This window comes from Otolemur garnettii, unplaced genomic scaffold (genome assembly GCF_000181295.1).
Source record: "Otolemur garnettii isolate 467f Iridium unplaced genomic scaffold, OtoGar3 scaffold00091, whole genome shotgun sequence".
Taxonomy (NCBI): domain Eukaryota; kingdom Metazoa; phylum Chordata; class Mammalia; order Primates; family Galagidae; genus Otolemur; species Otolemur garnettii.
In genome coordinates, this window is record NW_003852486.1 from 6,173,092 (window position 1) to 6,181,353 (window position 8,262).

Consider the following 8,262-nt stretch of genomic DNA (forward strand, 5'->3'; position numbering starts at 1 on the left):
AGACACGCTCCGATGTAAGAGGCATAAGGTGAGATTTATTACAGACCCGGGAGGCCCGGGGGCCCCGGGCCTGGACTCTCCTGGCATGCAAGCCGAGGACGAGCCCCGAACTTGGGGTAAAGGCAGTTTTTATGGGGTACAGAAAGCAAGAGGGGTAGGGTCGGATATGAGTACACTTTTCATTGGTGGTTGGTGATTTCACTAGTAAAGGAGGATTTGGATTGGTACAGGTGAAGGGTAGGGGATTTCTTAACCAGGGCTAGAGGTGGTGTAGCCTAATTAGGAAGGAGAATACCTGAATTTCAAGGAAATAGATACCTATTGCCTATTATGGGAGTTGTTCAAGGGAACTGATACTTATTGCCTATTATGGCAGCTGTCTGTCTTAGGTGACTCAATTCAACGGCTTAATGGCTGTGCAACCAGGGGTGGGGGAGGCAGCAGGGAGTGGCCCTGCGGTTTAACAGAGCAGACAAGAAAATGGCGCTGGTCTGGCTCCTACATCAGAATCACCTTGAATTGTGTAGATGAGCAACTAAAACAACTGTACCCCTAAATGTGATCAAAGCTCAAAGGGAGGAAAAATGGTATCCTTTTGATTTCCTTTCTGAGATTACCAGTGTCATCAAGGGGAGGGTGGCGATTTGATGCCAGCTGGTTTTTATACCTCACACTTTGCTAATATATTATTATTAATATTAATTATAGGATTATTTTTAAGGCAGGTTATCAGGCCGGAATGTAGTGGTAGGATCACAGCTCACTGTAACCTCAAAGTACAGATTCAAGCAATCCTACCAGCTCAGCCTCCTGAGTAGCTGGGACTACAAACACACCCAACTAATTTTTGCGGAGACGGGGGTCTTCCTATGTTGCCCAGGCCTGGTCTCAAACTACTGCAATTAAGTAAGTGATCCTTCTGCTTAGGCCTCCCAAAGTGCTGGGATTGTTGGCAGGAGCCACTGTGCCTGCCCCCAACATACCTTTTTAATCAAAAGAGAACATCTTTCAGAGGCAACGATATCTGGGTAAAATTGTTTTCACTGAGTGTATTAAGACTAATGGTACTGGATATGGCAAAATCAAAAGATGGTTGCAGACACCTACTTTGGGAAAGGGTTCTCCAGCAGTCTCTGGCTTTGGCCTTTGCTGTTCCCCCTGCTGACCTGCCCTTAAGGCTGTCTGTCAGTTTTTTCAAATTCTTTTTTTTTTTTTTTTGAAATCTGCATGTCTATTTTATTTCATTAGAAAAATATGATCTATATAAAATTTTGGTCCAATTTTTTTCTCCTAGACCTCTACCATTCAAATTTTAATACTTTAATTTTACTCAAGTAAATCACAAATCTGACATGAGAACTAATTATTTCACATCATTAGTTTGATTCTGTATGCTTATGGTTATTTCTCAGGTACATATCTCACTTTTCCTGTTATTTCCCTTTACTTTTACTTATTAGAGTAACTATGCAGTCAGTATCCCTTTCCTACTTTCAGTAATATGGGTGTGTGTAAGTGTAATTTACATCAATAACTGGATTCATTATCCAATCTTCAATTCATATTCAACTGCCCCATTATATGGTATTTCCATAATCACTTCCGATATTTTAGTCAAGCTTACGCTTTCCTCAATTTTAAAAATTAAGATGTTAATTACGATGTTACATCAGTTCTAACAATTAAGATGTTAAAAATTCTGGACTACACACTGGGCCCACTTATAGTCATGCTGTTGTGAGAGGTCCTTGGACAGCTACTGCTTCAATTTCAATTCTGGCTCCTTTGGGTAAAGCAGCAACCTGGTAAGCAGCTCTAGCAGGAAAATTACTCTTGAAATACTGTTTGTAGATTTCATTGACAGTATTGAAGTCATTTATGTCAGCCAACAAAACAGTTGTTTTTACCACATTAGTGACGTCACAGCCTGCAGCTTCCAGAATTTCACCCGTTTTTAAGAGCCTGTGTAGCTTCTTATGTTACCCCCTCCTGGCACAACCTGTCCACTTGGGTCCATGCCTATCTATCCTGAAATGTAAACGGTCCTGTCCACTAACATAGCTTGTCTGTAGGGGGCAATGGCCCCTGGGGCTTTCGCGGTGCTGATCACTCTTCTGATCAAGGACGACATGGTTCGTCTTCCGCTCGAGCGGCCCCTAAGGTACAAGCCCAGATAGCTGCTCAGCTCGCGTCCCAGGGGGCTGACCCCTCCGTTGCTCCTCCGTCCTCCAGTTTTTTCAAATTCTTGTTGGTATTCTAGTTCCCCGTGTGCACTGCCACCACCATCACCACAACCAATGGCCCAACGAAGTTCAACTCCATTCTTCAGCAAACACCCCTGGCCTGTGCCAGGTGGTCAAGGGAACCTGGAGGGGCAGTAGACATACCGGAACAAGGCACAGACCACGGCTTCGCAGAGTTCTGGCTCTAAGGAAGGAGTGGCTCCCCACTCACTTAGGATGGAAGGTCACGCCCAGCAGCCTGCCTCAAGAGACTGAGGGGTTGAGGTGGGCGGGGGCAGGTGCGTTGGAGATCTCGGAACAATTGGGATCCCGCAGGCCTGGGCCCTAGACTCCTCAGCCCGCTGCTCTAGGCTGGGGTTTTAGCCCAAAAGCCCGCACTCTGTCCCCACCAGGCCCTGGGGCACAGGAACCGAGGGACAGCAGTTGACTGGGTGGGGAAAAGTGTGGGAGGAGGGAGCTAATTGCGCAGGACAAAGGGCTGAATGGGTGGAGCAGAGAGCTGATACGGCAAACCTGACAAGGGATTGGGCAAGCCAAACAAGGCGTGTCTGATTGGGCAATGTACTTCGAAACTTGGGCAGAGTGGCGCAGTGATTGGACAGTTCAGCTCTGGCGGAACTGCGCGGTCTTTTAGGGGTTTTGACCCCCGTTTTCGGTGGCCAGTGGTGTGTCGAGGTGGCTGTTGGGAAGGGTCGGGCTTGGGGCCTCCAGAGTTCAAAGTTTGGGGCTACGCTTTGGGAGAGAAGCAGAACTGGTTTCCCAGAGCCATGGAACTGGCTGGGTCACAATGCCCTGACTGATCAGCCTGGAAGGCACTTAGCATAGAGCACCCACACTAGGCGGCCACCTGGACAATCTACCCTGCCGGCTCGTTCGCGGAATGTGGAGCCTCTGCATGGCCGCAGTGTGGAGATGTTCAGCGGCTGGGCAGATCTCACAGCATTGAAGGAGAATCCCGAGTCGTGAGGGAAAAGTGAAATTTTAAATACGATGTCAAATACGAAAAACCTACATGCAGTTTTAGGCTTTGAGAAAAGATTGTGAAGCCTCAGTATTGGAAGAAAACGATACTTTTGTATGGTGGAAATACAGGTGACTTTTTTTTGAGAGAGAGAGAGGGTCTCATTCTGCCCCACCAATCTAGAGTGCAGTGACATCAGTCTAGCTCACAGCAACTTCAAACTCTTAGGCTGAAGCCATCCTGTTGTCTCAGCCTCCCAAGTAGCTGGGACTACTGGCGCCCACTACGACCACCAGCTGGTTTTTCTATTTTCGGTAGAGATAGCGTCTTGCTTACTCAGGCTGGTCTTGAACTCCTGAGTACAAACGATCCACCTGCCTCAGCCTTTCAGAGAGTGGGCGATTTTTTTTTTTTTTTTTTTACAAAAATCTATTTTTGGCTTGGCGTCCAAAGCTCAGTGGTTAGGGCTTCAGCCACATACACTGGGGTTGGTGGGTTCAAACCCTGCCTGGGCCTGCTAAACAATGACAACAACAACAAAATAGTGGAGCATTGTGGCGGGCGCCTGTAGTCCCAGCTACTTGGGAGACTGAGGCAAGACAATCTCTTAAGCCCAAGAGATGGAGGTTACTGTGAGCTGTGACACCACTGCATTCTACCTAGGGAGATGCAGTGAGACTCTGTCTCAAAAAAAAAAAAAATTATCTTCCCTGACTTTGTAGAAAAAAAATATGAAAGCATGAGTAACATCATAAAATTATCTCTAAAAGACTGGAAATCCAAGAAATGCTAGCAAAACCTACTAAAATTAATCTTGTCAACTGGCTGGATCCAAGATTTATAAATAATCTTTATAGTAAAATCAGCTACAAAGGAACAAAGAAAAAATGTGTTTGTGTTCTTTGTGGTAAATGATAAAAATATGCTTTTTAGCAAATAAGTGGGAAGTACTGGAATTAATCATTTACCTGTCAAGTACACTGGACTCGTCAAATCTGGACTTTCTAGGCATTAATCCCCTTTTTTGAAAATCACAGTCCCAGAGTGTCAGCTCCCACATGCGCAGCATGCCTTCTTTGTCCTGCCTTGCATGCAACAAGTGGGTATGCATCCAAGTATTTAAAGGCAAAAGCTGGTCCATTCTTGTGGAATTTCTTATTCAAAGATCTATGCTCTCTTTTCCCTAACCTTGCTACTCACTTCAAAAGAATGGATTTAACTCCCCTCCCATTGAGTCTGGGCTGGTTTTAGTGAAGAATAGACTGGCATAGGTGACACCATGTGATTTCCTTACAATGGATTACTAAAGAACCATCTGCCTAGTTCTAGTGGAACCCTGGCTCTCTGAATGGTCCCTTTCAGAACCCAAGTACAACTAAACCCAGCTTTGGATCCACCTCAACCCAGGTACTAGCTATGAGAAAAAGAGACTGGAATGGGCCCAATGGCCTTGTACTTTCTAGTCCCAATGAGCTCTCCCACAGCCTAGAATATTCTTCTTGTCCCTGCCTGCTCCTACCTTCTTTATCTCCCAGCTCAACTCATCACCTCAGTTCCTGAAGCCATCACCAAAGCATTTGACTTACTGTAGGGGAAATTGACCCCTGCCTGATCTTTACCATAAAATTTGCTTCCTACTTGAGAGAATCATGAGACTAACAGGTGAGTTGTGTATGTGCAGGATATCAGAACACTGGCCTCCAAGAGAAAATGTCTATGTAAAGTGTGGCAGTAATAATCATGGTAAAGTTTTTCTAGATTCCAAAGGTCTCTTGATGCCAGAGACAGAGCTTGGCTCAAAGTCTCTGGTTTTGTAAAAACAAAGGTGGAGACATTGCATCTGACCATCAGAGCTTGGCTCAAAGTCTGTGGTTTTGTAAAAACAAAGGCAGAGACATTGTATCTGACCATCTTCATATCCTCCCTAATCAGTGCTAATGTTTGGCAAGTAGCTTTTTTTTTTTTGAGTGTCTCACTTTGTCACCCTTGGCAGAATGCCATGGTGTCACAGTTCACAGCAACCTCAAACTCTTGGGCTTAAGGGATTCTCTAGCCTCAGTCTCTCAAGTAGGTGGGACTATAGGCGCCCACCACAACACCCCACTATTTATTTATAGAGACAGAGTCTCACTTTATCGCCCTTGGTAGAGTACCATGGCGTCACACAGCTCACAGCAACCTCCAACTCCTAGGCTTAGGTAATTCTCTTCTCTTAGCCTCCCAAGTAGCTGAGACTACAGGCATCCGCAACAATGCTCACCTATTTTTTTGTTGCAGTTCGGCCAGAGACGGGTTTGAACCTGCCACCATCGGTATATGGGGCTGGCACCCTACCCACTGAGCCACAGGTGCCACCCAACGCCCCACTATTTTTTAGAGATGGGCTCTTACTCTGGCTCAGGCTGGTCTTGAACTTGTGAACTCAGCCAATCCGCCAGCCTCAGCCTCCCAATTGCTGGGATTACAGGTGAGCCACCGCACCGGTGACCAAGCAGCTCTTCTCTATTTCTTCCTGATAATACGGACTTGAGGTTTACTTGGGAGGGCCCCTCCCAGAGTTCCTCAGTCCCTCCAACAGACTGTGTCAAACCTCTTCATTCCTTGTGCCAAGACCCCCCTCATCTGATGACCCCAACCCCTTTAACTTACCCCTTCGAGGAATGAGAATCATGGCATAAAAGATTACCAAGTTCTGATCTCAAAGGTACTACTCTTTGATTCATTCTTGAGGGGTGATATCGTAGAGTTCTAAACAGAAGTGACTGTGATATGCCACTAATGCATCCCTGGGCAAGTTCTTCAATACAGATATTCTACTTTCTGAATCATTGAAACAGGGGCTATATATTAGGTGTTGAAGGTTTTTAAAACAATGTAGCTACGGGAGGGGAGGGGGTTAAAACAATGTAGCAGCCACAATCCCTATGCTCAGTGTGGGAAAAGTTACACCACTCATTTTCCAGGCATTTGGGCTCAAGAAGTCTACTTTGGTCATGTCACCAAAAGCTGTTGAGTTTTGTGGACAAAGGAGATGCCCTCAGCTTAGAAGGCATGACCCCAAGGACTCAAGGAGTTATGCAGAACAGCACTCAACATCTGTTGAATCTAAGTATTTTTTGTCCAGCTTTAAGAGGGTGTTTTCAAGTGTCACGCAGAATTCAATGTATGAGCAGCAGTGGAGGGATTGAATGGGCACGTGCTGTATAGGCTGTGTGCCTTGAAGAACTTTTATTATGGGCATCTTACCTTAATGCTGCCAATGTACTGTTGCTTAAGTTCCTGACTGGCACCTGGCCAGAGACATTACCTCCCTGGTGGGAAGTCTTAAGAAACACGAAAACAAAATAAATGTATATTCCCAGAAAGCAACACATACTTGCCTGGACTTTCTAGCCCTCTGAGTTCTTCAAGGATTCCCTTCTCTGTACTTAACTGTATCATAATACCCTAAAGAGTAGAATGAACTGGTCATCCCAACAAAGGTAGAACCTTAGGCCCAAGGTACTGCAGCTTTGCATAGAATTTGCTAAAAGTATCTGGCAATCTTCCTTTTAATGTTGCTTACTTTTTTTTTGAGACAGTCCCACTATGTCACCCTCAGTAGAGAGCTATGGCATCACAGCTCACAGCAACCTCCAACTCTTGGGCTTAAGTAATTCTCTTGTGTCAGCCTCCCAAGTATCTGGCACTTCAGGTGCCCATGACAACACCCAGCTACATTTTGTTGTAGTTATCATTGTTTAGCAGGCCCAGGCCAGGTTCAAACCCACCAGCCCCAGTGTATGTGGCTGGTGCCCTTATCACTGAGCTACAGGCACTAAGCCTGTTGCTTACTTTTTAAATTAAAAATTTGTATACAATTTTATTGTGTTTGAGAAGTTTTCTTATTTTAAATATGAAAAAATTATTGTAAGGATATTTAAGTATATGAAAGATTTTTTTTTAGAGGATCAAGCTGTCACCCTGGGTAGAGGGCTGTGGTGTCATAGTTCACAGCAACCTCCAACTTGGGCTCAAGCAAACCTCTTGCCTCAGTTTTTCTATTTTTAGTAGAGACAGGGTCTCATTTTCCTCAGGGTAGCCTCAAATCCGTGAGCTCAAACAGTCCACACACCTTGGCCTTCCAAAATGGTAGGGTTACAGGAGCGAGCCACCATGCCCGACCAAGGAAAGAGATTCTATACAGAAATATATAGCTTAACCACATTCTTTTTCAAGTCCTTGTCCACACACTCAAATATTTTACAGAGGATACAAAATTAGTGCAGAAATTATTAAGTACCTGTCTTTTTTTAATTCATAAGTATTTTTGGCCAGGTGGGGTAGCTCATGCCTGTAATCCTAGCACTCTGGGAGTCTGAGGTGGGTGAACTGCTTGAGCTCACGAGTTTGAGACCAGCCTGAGCAAGTGAGATGTCTCTATTAAAAAGGAAAAACTGACACAACAGGATCACATGAGCCGAACAGTTTGAGGTTGCTGAGCTATGATGCAGGGCACTCTACCAAGGGCGACAAAGTGAGACTCTGTCTCAAAAAAAAAAAAAAAATATATATATATATATATATTTTCAGATTTTACTAATATAACTTTTATTATTATTTTTTGAGACAGAGTCTCACTACATTGTCCTCAGTAGAGTGCCATGATGTTATAGCTCATAGCAGCCTCAACCTCCTGGGCTTAAGTGATTCTCTTGTCTCAGCCTCCCAAGTAGCTGGGACTACAGGCACCTGCCACAATGCCCAGCTTTTTATAAATTGTTGTTGCAGTTGTCATTCTTTAGCTGGCTGGGCCGTGTTCCAACCTGCCAGCCTGGGTGCATATGGCCGGTGTCCTAGCCACTGGTGCCACCTTTTTGTGGTTGTTATTGCAGTTGTCATTGCTGTCTAGCTGGCCCAGGCCAGGTTTGAACCCGCCTGCCTCAGTGTTATGTGGCTGGCTCCATACCCACTGAGCTACGGGCACCACCACTAACTTTTTTTTTTTTTTGAGACAGAGCCTCAAGCTGTCCCCCTGGGTAGAGTGCCGTGGCATTACAGCTCACAGCAACCTCCAAC

At 45.2% G+C, this 8,262-nt stretch overlaps 1 pseudogene; it reads right to left on the reverse strand.

Moving 5' to 3' along the window:
* Positions 1-1,674: 1,674 nt before the first annotated feature.
* Positions 1,675-2,131, reverse strand: LOC100948847 (annotated as a pseudogene).
* Between the last annotated feature and the right edge of the window lie 6,131 nt (positions 2,132-8,262).